General features: G+C 39.7%; 1 pseudogene; it reads right to left on the minus strand.

Moving 5' to 3' along the window:
- Positions 1 to 563: 563 nt before the first annotated feature.
- Positions 564 to 12,495, minus strand: LOC129034612 (small ribosomal subunit protein uS12-like; annotated as a pseudogene).
- Between the last annotated feature and the right edge of the window lie 284 nt (positions 12,496 to 12,779).

Genomic DNA, 12,779 nt, shown 5'->3' on the forward strand with positions numbered 1-12,779 from the left:
GGGACTGTTGTGGGGTGGGGGGAGGGGGGAGGGATAGCATTGAGAGATATACCTAATGCTAGATGACGAGTTGGTGGGTGCAGCGCACCAGCATGGCACATGTATACATATGTAACTTACCTGCACATTGCGCACATGTACCATAAAACCTAAAGTATAATAATAATAATAATAATAACAAAAGAAAAAAAAAAGAGTTTGTTATTTTAGAGTAACAATAGAAGGAATGTATTAGCTACTTGCTATTTCTCCTATTTCTCTTACTCTCTATGTCCAAGGAAAATTACATTCCCAAGAAGCAATATACCTGGATTTTGCAATCTCAACTCCCCCACAGAAATTGCTTCTTAGAGATATGACTTAGTAAGTTGCCCTCTCAATCTTTATGGAAGTTCACTCTTTGAAGGTCTTTTTGCCCAAGACAAAGGTAAAATCCTGTTTGTATTCTAACATCTCTTAGGGAAAGATTTCTTTTGGTATTTAGTTAAATAAATTTCTCTCTCTAATATACTGTCTTTTTAGCGTATGAAAATTTATTGCTACCATTTTTGCATCATCAAACCTTATGATTTTGGCCTTTCCTTCTTGTTTTTGCATCAGACCAAGAGAAGCATCAGCTACTTTGACAACCTTAAAGCAAAATCCAGGAATGTCATCAACAGCATGATTTTTGCAACCAAATCTAGCAACCAGAACTTTATCATTTTCCTCAGTAAAGTTTAAGCAACTGTCATTGCATATGAGAGCTGTGATTTTATTGCATTTCTTGGTTAGCTGGACCCTGATACACTTCTTGCTGGCAGCATTTGGCTATTTGGGTTCAACCTCTACTTTTTCTAGCACAATTCCCTTTGCATGTGAAGTGCCTTCAAAGGGGTTTGCCTTAGGCCGGGTGTGATGGCTCACAACTGTGATTACAGAATCCCAGCACTTTGGGAGGCCAAGGTGGGAGGATCACTTGAGCCCAGGACTTTGAGACCAGCCTGGGCAACACAGTGAGGTCCTAAAACAGTGAGTCTGTTAAAAAAAATTTTTTTTTAATTAGCTGGATGTGGTGGCATGCACCTGTGGTTCCAGCTACTCAGGAGGCTGAGGTGGGAGGATCGCTTGAGTCTGGGAGGTCGAGGTTGCAGTGAGCTGTGATTGTTACACTGCATTCCAGCGTGGGTGACAGAGCAAGACCATTTTCCCCCCAAAAAAACTTGGTGGCAGCTTGCCTTCAAAAATATACCCAAATGGGTCTTAAACTGTTTATTATGCCTCTTCTGGCTGCGTTCGTGGCTAGAGAGCTTCCTGGCAGTGTAAAGACCGCAACACAGGCTGGGTGTGGTGGCTCATACCTGTAATTCCAGCACTTTGAGAGGCTGAGGCGGGTGGATCACGAGGTCAGCAGTTCGAGACCAGCCTGGGCAATATGGTGAAACCCTGTCTCTACTAAAAAAATACAAAACTTAGCCGGACATTGTGGCACACGCCTGTAGTCCCAGCTACTTGGGAGGCTGAGGCAGAAGAATCACTTGAACCTGGGAGGTGGAGGTTGCAGTGAGCTGAGATTGTGCCACTGCACTCCAGCCTGGGTAAAAGAGGGAGACTCTGTTTCAAAAAAAAAAGAAAAAAAAAGACTGCAACACTTGCCCATCTTGCTGGTGCCACAGGCCCGAGTGAAAGAGCTAATATACTTTTATTGAAAATTGTGGTAAAATACACATAACATTTATCATTTTAACCATTTTTACATGTACAGTTCCATAGTGTTAAGTATATTCACATTGTTGTACAGAACTTTTCATCGTACAAAACAGAAATTCTACTGCCTATTGTGATGCTTAATTTTATATGTTAACTTGGCTGGGCCACAGTCCCCAGATATTTGGTCAAACATTATTCTAAATGTTTCTGTGAGGGTGTTTTTGGATGAGATTTACATTTATAAATACACTGCCATGGGATTTTTAAATTTTAAAAAAGAGATTTACATATTTAAATTAATGGACTTTGAGAAGAGCAGACTGCCCTCCATAATGTGAGTGGGCCTTATCCAATCAGCCAAAGGTCTGAAAAGAACAAGACTGCCTCCCTCAAACAATAGGGGATTCTGCCAGCAGACAGCCTTGTACTGCAACATGGGCTTTTCTCTGGGTCTCCAGCCTGGTGGCCTTTGAACTTGAATTGCAACATTGGCCCTTGCCTGAGTTTCCAACCTGCCAACCTACCCTGCACATTTTGGACTTGCCACTCTTCATAATCACCTGAGCCAGTTCCTTAAAATAAACTTTCTTTGTGTGTATGTGTGTGTGTGCACACGTGTGTGTGTGCGTGCATACATATATTCACATCCTATTGGTTCTGTTTCCCTGGAGAACCCTGATTTATACAACCATTAAACAACAACTCTCCCATTTCCCTGTTTGCCCCTCCAACTCCCCAGCCCCTTGCAGCCATCATTCTACTTTGTTTGTTTGTTTTTTATTTATTTATTTATTTATTTATTTTGAGACAGAGTCTGGAGTGCAGGCTGGAGTGCAGTGACACGATCTCTCCTCACTGTAACCTCTGCCTCCCGGGTTGAAGCAATTCCCCTGCCTCAGCCTCTGGAATGGCTGCAACTACAGGCGTGTGCCACCACAACTAGCTCTTTTTTGTGTATTTTTAGTAGAGACGAGGTTTCACCACGTTGGCCAGGCTTGTCTCGAACTCCTGACCTCAGGTGATCCACTTGCCTCGGCCTCCCAAAGTGTTGGGATTACAGGCGTGAGCCACTGCACCCAGCTTGCTTGATTTTAGAGATGGAGTCCTGCTCTGTTGCCTAGGTTGGAGTACAGTGGCACAATCATAACTCACTGTAACCTCAAACACCTGGGCTTGAGCAATCCTCCTGCCTCAGCCTCCTGAGTAGCTGGAACTACAGGTGTGAGTCACCATGCCCAGCTAATTTTTAAATTTTTCTGTAAAGACATGGTTTTACTATGTTGCCCAGGCTGGTCTCAAACTCCTGGCTTCAAGTGATCCTCCTGTTTCAGCCTCCCAGAGTGCTGGGATTACAGGTCGGAGCCACTATTCCTGGCCTCTACATTCTGTTTCTATGAGTTTTACTACTTTAGATACTTCATTCATATAAGTGAAATCATATTTTACTTGTCTTTTTGTTACTGGCTCATTTCACTTAAGGTAATATTCTCAAGGTTTCTTCACGTCGTAGCATGTGTCAGAATTTGCTTTCTTTGTAAGGCTGAATAATATTCCATTGTATGTATATACCACTTTGTATTTATCCATCCACTCATTAAAGGACACAAATTGCTTCCACTTTTTGGCTGTTGTGAACAATGCTGCTATAAATACGCATGTACAAGTATCTCTTCAAGACCTTGTTTTCCATTTTTTAAATCTGTATCCAGAAGTGGAATTGCTGGATCATATACTAATTCTATTTTTAATTTTTTAAAAAGCTGCCATACTGTTTTCCATATGGCTGCACCATTTTCCATTTCTACCAAGTGTACGTGGGTTTCAGTTTCTTCACATTCTCAATAATTTTCTGTTTGTTTTTTTTTTAATTTTACAGTTGCCATCCTAATGGGTGTGAAGTGATATCTCTTTGTGCTTTTGATTTACAGTTTTGTAATGATTACTTATATTGCGCATTTTTTCATATGCTTGTTGCCCATTTCTATGTCATCTTTGGAGAAATGTCTATTCATGTGCCCATTTTTACTTCAGGTTGTTTCAGTTTTTTTTGTTGTTGAGTTGTATTTCATTACATATTCTGGATATTAACTCCTTTTCAGATATATGAGTTGATGCATCTTCTCTAATTTTGTAGGTTGTCTTTTCACTCTGTTAATTGTGTCATTTGATGTGTAGAAAGTTTTAATTTCGATGTAGTCCAGTTTATCTATTTTTCCTTTTGTTGCCAATGTTTTGGTGTCATATCCAAGAAATCATTGCCAAATCCAATGCCATGAAGGTTTTTCCCTACTAAGAGTTGTATAGTTTTAGGTTTTATGTTTATGTCTTTGACCGATTTTGAGTTAATTTTTTATACTGCATAAAGTAAGTGTTATAGACTAAATTGTGCACCTTCTTCAGTTCATATGTTGAAACTGTAACCTACAATGTGACTACATTTGGAGATAAAGCCCTTAAGGGGCAATTAAGGTTAAATGAGGTCATAAGAGTGAAGCCCTAATCTAATAGGACTGGTGTCCTTATAAGAAACGGAGGAGACACCAGAGATCTTTCTCCCTCTTACATGTGCATGCAGAGGAAAGGCCATGTAAGGACTCAGTGAAAAGGTGGTCATACACAAGCCAGAAAGAAAGGCCTTCCCAGAAACTAACTCTGCTGCCACCTTGATCTTGGACCTACAACATCTAGAACTATGAGAAAATAAATCTCTATTGTTTAAGACACTCAGTCTGCGATATTTTGTTATGGCAGCCCAAGTAGCCTAATACAGTAAGTGTCCACCTTCATTATTTTGCATGTGTATATCTGGTTTCCTCAACATCATTTTTTGAGAAAAGACTGTCCTTTTGCCATTGAATAGTGTTGGCACCCCTGTTGAAAATCATTTGACCATATGTGTGAAGGTTTATTTCTGTACTGTATTCTATTTCATTGGTCTGTATGCCTATCTTTATGCCAGTCCTAAACTGTTTCGATTACTGTAACTTTATAATATGTTTTGAAATCAGGAAGTATGAGCCCTTCAACTATGCTCTTATTCAAAATTGTTTCATCTATTTAGGGTCTTTGGGAGTCTATATGAATTTCAGAATGAATTTTTCTATTTCTGCAAAAAAGGCTGTTAGGATTTTGATAGGAATTGCATTAACTCTGTAGATTGCTTTGGGTAGTATGGACATCTTTACAATATTAAGTCTTCTAATTCATGAACATGGGATGTCTTTTATTTATGTTTTCTTTCAGAAATATTCTGTAGTTTTCAGTGTATAAGTCTGTTGCCTCCTCGGTTAAGACTATTGTAAATGGCATTATTTTCTTAATTTCCTTGTGGATTTTTCATCGTTAAGTGTATAGAAACACAACTGATATTTGTATGTTGATATTTGTATGTTGAAAATAATTTATGTAAATTATTTTCTTAATTTCCTTGTGGATTTTTCATTGTTAAGTGTATAGAAACACAACTGATATTTGTATGTTGATTTAGTATCCTTCAACTTTGCTGAATTCATTTATTAGTTCTAACAGTGTGTGTGTGTGTGTGTGTGTGTGTGTGTGTGTGTGTGTAATCTTTAGGGTTTTTGTTTGTTTGTTTTTTGAGATGGAATCTCATTCTGTTGCCCAGGCTGGAGTGCAGTGGCGCCATCTTGGCTCACCACAAACTCTGCCTGCCAAGTTCAAGTGATTCTCCTGCCTCAGCCTCTTGAGTAGCTGAAACTACAGGCCTGTGCCACCACACCTGGCTAATTTTTGTATTTTTAATAGAGACGGGGTATTGCCAGATTGGCCAGCTGGTCTCAAACTCCTGATCTCAAGTGATCCACCCGCCTTAGCCTCCCAAAATGCTGGGATTACAGGCAGGAGCCACCGTGCCTGGCCTTCTTTAGGGCTTTCTACACAGGAGATCATGCCATCTGTGAACAGAGATAATTTTTACTTCTTTTCCAATTTGGATGCCTTTTCTTTCTTTTTCTTGCCTGATTGCTTCAGCTGAGATTTCCAGGATTATGTTGAATAGAAGTGGCAAAAGTGGGCATCCTTGTCTTGTTCCTGACCTTAGAGGAAAAGCTTTCAGTCTTTCATCGTTGATTATGATTTAGCCGTGGGCTTTTCATGTATGATTTTTAAGAGATTCCTCAGAAAGTTATCTTTCTTTAAAAAATGATCAGCTTAATAAAGTTGGAAAATTAAAGAAAGTAATAAAATATGTTTTAACTTAATCATTCCACAGAGTGGTTCCTGCTTCTTAGAAAGTTAAGATGTGCTATAAGAAGTCTCATTTCTAGATATTTTAAGATTAAGAGGAATAATACCCCAAATGTGCTGGTTTATTATTTTCTGGTAATGTTCTTTTTCTTGAGTTGGGTGTTGATTATTTGGATGTGCTTACTTTGTGAAACTCATCTAAGCTGTACCTATATGATTCATGAACCTTCTAATATTTATGTTATACTACAAAAATATGCTAACAAACTTATTTTGATATAAGGACAAAAGATTTATGCATTTTATTAATGATTATTGTCAAAACTGAAAGTGATATTTCCAACAATAATAATCCTGCAGGAACCCAAAATAATCTTCCACGGGGGTCATTGTGTTTGTGTGTGTGTGTGTGTGTGTGTTGGGGGCAATAATAGTGGTAGAGCCCATCCTCGAAAATATGTTGTTAAGACTTGATATAGACATAATTTAGCCTGAATCTACATGATATCAAAGCAATTATTTAGAAGTAAAAATTTTGTGGCCGGGAGCAGTGGCTCATGCCTATCATCCCAGGACCTGGGGAGGCTGAGGCAGAAAGATTGCTTGAGCCCAGGAGTTCAAGACCAGACAGGGCCAAAAGTGAGACTTTGTCTTTACAGTATATAAAAAATATTAAAAATAAGCCAAGTGTGGTGGCATATGCTATTCATGAGGCTAAGGTGGGAGCCCAGGAGTTAGAGGCAGCAGTGAGTTATGATCATGCTGCTGCACTCCAGCCTGGGCAACAAAGTAAGACTCCATCTCTTAAAAAGAAAAACAAAAGTGAAAAATTCTGTCAAGAAGTTACTGTGCCCTGAAGTGCTAAATGACTAGAGTTGCCAGTTCTGTAGCTTATAATTTGTATACAAGCAATCTTATTCAAGTTTTTTCTCATAAAATGTGTACAGATCGTTATAAATGTCACCAAATCATTTTGAGTGGTAAACATTTTTAAATTCTGAGGGAATTCATAATATAAAGCAGCCGGTACAAACTGGCAGGCCAAATCAGGCCTGCAGACATATTCAATTTGGCCTATACATTTGTTGGCCCACACAGTGTTTTTTGTTTCTGTTTTTTTTGTTTTTTAATTCTCGTTGTCAACTTATTAAATAGAGCGGTTTCATGTAAAAATCATGATTCCTAACATTTTTGGAAAAATTTGCTGACCTGGCAAGACTGAGCCTCCATTCCCACATGGCAACAGTTGGCTGGAGCTGGGGAGCAGCTGCTGGTGCTATCCAGTTCTCCTCAGTCCCCACCCCATTCTGAGACTGGAGTGCTTGTGAACACCGAGGCAGTGGACCTCCCGGTCTCTCCAGGAACCTCTTCTAACTTCCCACTGTGGCCAGCAGAAGGCAGGGCTCAGGGTGGGCTCTTCGTAGGTGCTTGATTGTTCCCTGATTCTGATTCTTCAGACTTCTTTGCTTTCTTCCTTTGTTGAAAAGGAGATGGTAAGACTATGGCCTTCAATAAATGAAATGCCACAAAAGGAAAATGATTTCGACAATTCAGAGAGAAGGGAATGCCTTAAAAGAAAATATTAACACAAATATAATTTTTTACTATGTAATTTAGCTTTGAATTCTTTCTCTTATGTGAGGAAAACTGAAGAAAACGGCACCCAAGAAATAAGCCCTCTGTTTAATACAAGAAGGAAGCAGGGGGCAAAAGGTTAGTCAGCTGTATTACAGTGGTCGAATTCTTGAGTTAACATAAATAGAAATAGATACAGAAAATGAGGACCATATGGTGGGCTAGGCCACAGCCACTGTGCGTGTGTGTGTGTGTGTGTGTGTGTGTGTGTGCACGCGCGCGCACCCGGCCACCCACTGAGAAAACTATTCAACTTAAAGTATCCCAAGATATTAACTCCCCCCTTTTAATTACTGAAGCAAAGTATAATAGTCAATCCTTATTAAAGTTGGATTTCAATATTTCTACCATTCCTATTAAGAATAATGCTCATTTTAAAAGTGTAAGAAATACAGAAATTACCAAGAAGAAAGGGAAAATACACCCAAGGCCCACTACCTAATACAAACTATTCTTAAAATTTGTTGCACACCATTCCAGAAACCTCTGCATATAAACCTCTCTACTTAGAGGTGTTTCTGATCAGCTTAGAAGGGTCTCCAGGGATGGTGGAAGATAGCAGCCTGAACTGAGTTGGAATCAGTTCTCCACTCTCCTAGAACAGTTTTTGATCCTTTTTATTCTTTGAACTATGTGTCTGTAAGTGAGCTCTGACTTACCAGAGTTGGAGAACCCAAGAGACGTTGAAGAGAGGTGGAAGAGATAATGTATACTCATTGAATAAATCAGCAAGAAATGAGGAGAAGAGAAGGAAAGGAGCAGCATCCACAAAAGCCATCCAAGAGGGAGAAAAAAGAGCAAAGTATGATCCACCAGTGGGGCTTCTGTGATGCAGACAGGGCTGACTTACTATCAGGCCCAGTGCTGAGGGGCTAGAAAAGTGTTTTAATTTCTTTAACATCAGAAGAAAAATAAATGAGCCTTTAGGTCAAGAAAAAAGGTTGTTTTTTGTTTGTTTGTTTTTGAGACAGAGTCTTGCTCTGTTGCCCAGGCTGGAGTGCAGTGGCACGATCTTGGCTCACCATAACCTGTGCCTCCCAGGTTCAAGCAATTCTCCTGCCTCAGCCTCCCAAGTAGCTGAGACTATAGGCGTGCACCACCATGCCCGGCTAACTTTGGGCTTTCACTATGTTGGCCAGGCTGGTCTCAAACTCCAGACCTCGTGATCCGCCCACCTAGGCCTCCCAAAGTGCTGGAATTACAGATGTGAGCCACCGCGCCCAGCCAAGAAAAAGTTTCGATATATGATATTAGTGTGTTTATCATTATACTAACACAGTCATAAGATAATGTTTAATATATTTTTATGAGGAAGGGGTCCACGAAGGCAAAAGTGTCTAGGGGCCATAGAAGTCACAAAATGCACCCCTGGGTACACTCTCATGTCCCAAATGATTTAAATTTATTAAACATGTATGTGCTATGCAGTTTTTTGCCACCTGTGATATTCTTATTCTAATTTTACAAATGAAGACTCTGACGCCTGGAAGGCAGTGAAGAGAAAGAAAGTGATAGAGTTGGGGGCTACTCTCCGGTGTCCTGATCTTCATTTCAGTGCTCTTTGTGCAAAGGGTGCCACAGGAGGCGGCAGATATGGGGCAGGGACAAATATGGAAATAATAGAATCAAAATTTAAAGTATGGAAGGATTTATAACTGGCCAAGTGTTTCCCCAGCCACCACATTTTCTTCCTGAGATGACACTTAGTTGTCAAAATGTATACTTTTAGGTAGCTCAAGAAGGTATAAGGGAAAGTGAGGGGATGGTGCTGCTGCCCAAGACAGACTCATCAGGGTGGTTATTATTAGTGCTTCACTTTCCTTTGTGATCGTGTTCTATAAACATGAATAAGACATGACAGAAACAAAGTTTAAGCCCTTGGCATAAAGTTAAAGCCTTTTAAAGACATTTAGTAAGATTGCCAGTTGCTGAGTTGTTACTGTGTTTAGAGGAAGGCTGCATTAAAATTCAGTGGTGAGTTAGGGTTCTTAACTGATACATATGTGCTTTCTAAAAAACACAGTTTCTTGCAGAAAGATTGTTTTTGTCTTTCATAAAATATATATATACACACACACATATGTATATATATGTGTGTGTTATATATGTATATGTGTGTGTATATGTTTTGCTCCCTTTTGCTATATTATCTATAAACTAATTTTATTCTGAACTTGAACTTGTGGTTTGATAGGTAGCCCAAATGAGTCATTCAAACAAAAAAAGACATGATCTCATGAGCATTATTTTAAACATTTACTCTATTATTCAGAAGTCTTCATGTTTCTAGAAACAGCAATCTCTGCCTCCCAGATGGTCAACTGTGGACAATGAGATAACCCCCGCAAAGGAGTGAGGAGAGGATAGTGCCTCTAGGAGTAAAGTACTGATAATCACACCTCAAAAAGCCATGCTGCCCTGGTCTGAGACAGAGACCGTCCTAAAGTCTAACTCTCCTAATAAACTATCAGATACTCCATTAAAAATTAATCTGGACTAGAGTTACCCTGTGATTCACTTTATGTAGATCTAAGAAAGCAAGAACATGAGTTAGCTCACAGCTAACCCGGCAGCATGTTTTCCTTCTTAGCTGCAGGGGCGAATAATGTACAGGAAAAGGTGATGTAATGATTGTCTCACGTTCATTATTCTCTCCCAAATGAATAACCTTCCACACCAAGGATGAGCTCACGCACTATTAGTGGAATAACATCTGGTGAGCACGGGCCCCCAGCTGAACATGCTATTGGTTTGGGGTTATATTTAACCAGTAGAGACTCAACTATTGTTACATGTATCACATGTGCAGCCCAGTTATATTGCAAATATCTTTTTAAGGGGTAAGGAAATACTCCTTAAAGTATTTTAACATGCGAGCCTTTTCCTTATGAAACAAGGCACCAACGTATTCCAAAAGAGATCTTAGGCTATTATTAGAGTGGAATATCTGAGACATGTGACAGATGCCTTGGTCCGCTTTGGCTGAGGCCAGGATGCTTGCCATAGCTATCTAAGTTTAAATTTCAAATCACGGATAGGAATCTCTCTCCTTCAATTTCCCTTCCCATTCTTAATTTCCAGGCAGGCCTGCCACATGGACAATGGTGGATTTTGCAGTGTAATCTCTCTAATAGATTTACTGTAAATGATGAATCATCCAGTACTTAAATCTAATGAGTAATGCTGTAAGTCAATTTGGTTTTAAAAAATGCAGCCTAGCTAAGGTCATCGGTTAAATGTGCTAATACAGAGTAATGTAGATGTTCAGACACAAGCACAATCGGTCCTAATGGTCAGGAAGCCCAAATACTCTGGAATCTGCTGTGTGTCAAAACCTGTAGGAGAATTGCTCCCTGAAAATCATGACATTTAGAAAAGAAGATAAGAATTTCATTCTATCAGCATGAGGAACACTCCCTCAAGTTTAGGCTCCTCTGATTGTTCTCTTCATAAAATGTATTAACACTTTATTGTGAAGACACTAACAAGCTATTATAATTTTTATTTAAATGACCAGTTATGAAAATAATACCTATTTATTGAAGAAGACACAAGAAATTCAGAGAAGCACAAATAAAATACAATGCACCCTGCTTCTAACCATGCAGACCTCTTGGCATATGTTAGTTTTTTTTATTTGAGTCTATGTAAGCATTTTCTCATGTTATTAGCTATTCTTCTATATTTTATTCTGAATGGTCATACAATGGGATATCATGTGACTGTACCATAATTTATCAAATCTGCTCCATCTTGGACTCTAATTTCTTGCTATTATAACTAAGGCTGTGATAAAAGTCTGTGTAGCTAAATCTTTGCACACATAGGTGATTATTTGCTTAGGATAAATTTGCAGAAATAAAATTGTTGGGTCAAAGTGAATGTGTATTTTTAAGGGTTTCGATAACTGTTAAGGATACCATCATAAGAGAATGGGAGATTTGCTTCCTTCCCTGCAAATGGTATCCTCAAGATTAGAGATGCTGCCCAAGTCCCTCTGCCTCAGTCAACCTCTGGTTCCTTATCTATAAAATAAGAGGGGTGGAACAATGAGAAAACGATGTTAATCCTGCCAAATGAGTCTCATATATTACCTCATTTACTCTCTGTACAGTAATCCCCTGAGACAGGTTAAATGCCTTGGTGAAGTTCGATGGCTTGCAGAGAGAAGAGTCAGAACTTGAACCTGGGTCTGCCCTCTCCAAAGCCCATGTTCTAACCTACCTACCTATACAGTTGCTTCCAGGGTTATCACTGTCACTCACTGATCCTGTACACTATGTGAGAGCCACTGTTCCAGGTGCAGGGGACTCAGTGGTGAACTAAAGAAAGTCCTTGACCTCGGGACTCCTAGTAGGGAGACAGATAGTAAGTTTATAATATAGTATCAGGCAGCAGTGTGTTCTATGGGAAAGATGAAGCAGGGAAGAAGATAAAGGATGGCTAGTATCCTGTTTCAGATAGAATGGTGGGAGAAAGCTGCTGTGTCTGAGTGGATGAAGTGAGTGATGCTGCCATGGAGATATGTGGAGAGTAAACTCTCCAGGCAGAGAAGCAGCAGTACAAAGGCCCTAACACCGGGACATGCCTCATGAGTTTGGGGAACTGCACAGCCGTCATTAGGGCTGACACGCAGTGAGACTCACACTGAGTCTATGAATCGGCCCAAGCATATTCTGGGGCGGGGGTAGTTAGATATTAGGCACGGGTGAGCACTGAGCAGCCACTGGCAGGCAACACTGGTGGAGGTGACACCGCCTCCATGCTTGTGAGAAGGAAACATGGCTAAACTCCCATCACCTGATGCTTCTGTAGCTGGAGCTTAGGCCATAGCATTAAAACTCTATGCCCTGGGAAAACTCATGCAAATGCATTTCTGGACTCAAAGGGAAGAATTTTGATCCATGGATCATTCGGCCACATAATTACTCACCTTCTCCGGAGGAGAAGCAATGTTTGCTCCATATATCACTGGGAAATAAAATAGCAAGCTAAAACATAAAGAATTTATTTGACTAGACTTATCATGCAGAATTGGAAAAATATTCCATTTCAAAGTCCAAAATGGTGAAGTTATTCATCACTTTAGAGGACAAACACATCTATCCAGAGACCAGCTGTTTCCTGGTGTCATTTAAATTTGAAAACTCCACATATTCTGCTAGAGGAAGGAATCTAGCTTCCTTTCTGTTCTTGCAAACTTTTAAAATTTAATTTGGGATACAATTAATTTATTATACATTATTAAG

Source organism: Pongo pygmaeus, chromosome 3 (genome assembly GCF_028885625.2).
Source record: "Pongo pygmaeus isolate AG05252 chromosome 3, NHGRI_mPonPyg2-v2.0_pri, whole genome shotgun sequence".
In the NCBI taxonomy this organism is placed as follows: domain Eukaryota; kingdom Metazoa; phylum Chordata; class Mammalia; order Primates; family Hominidae; genus Pongo; species Pongo pygmaeus.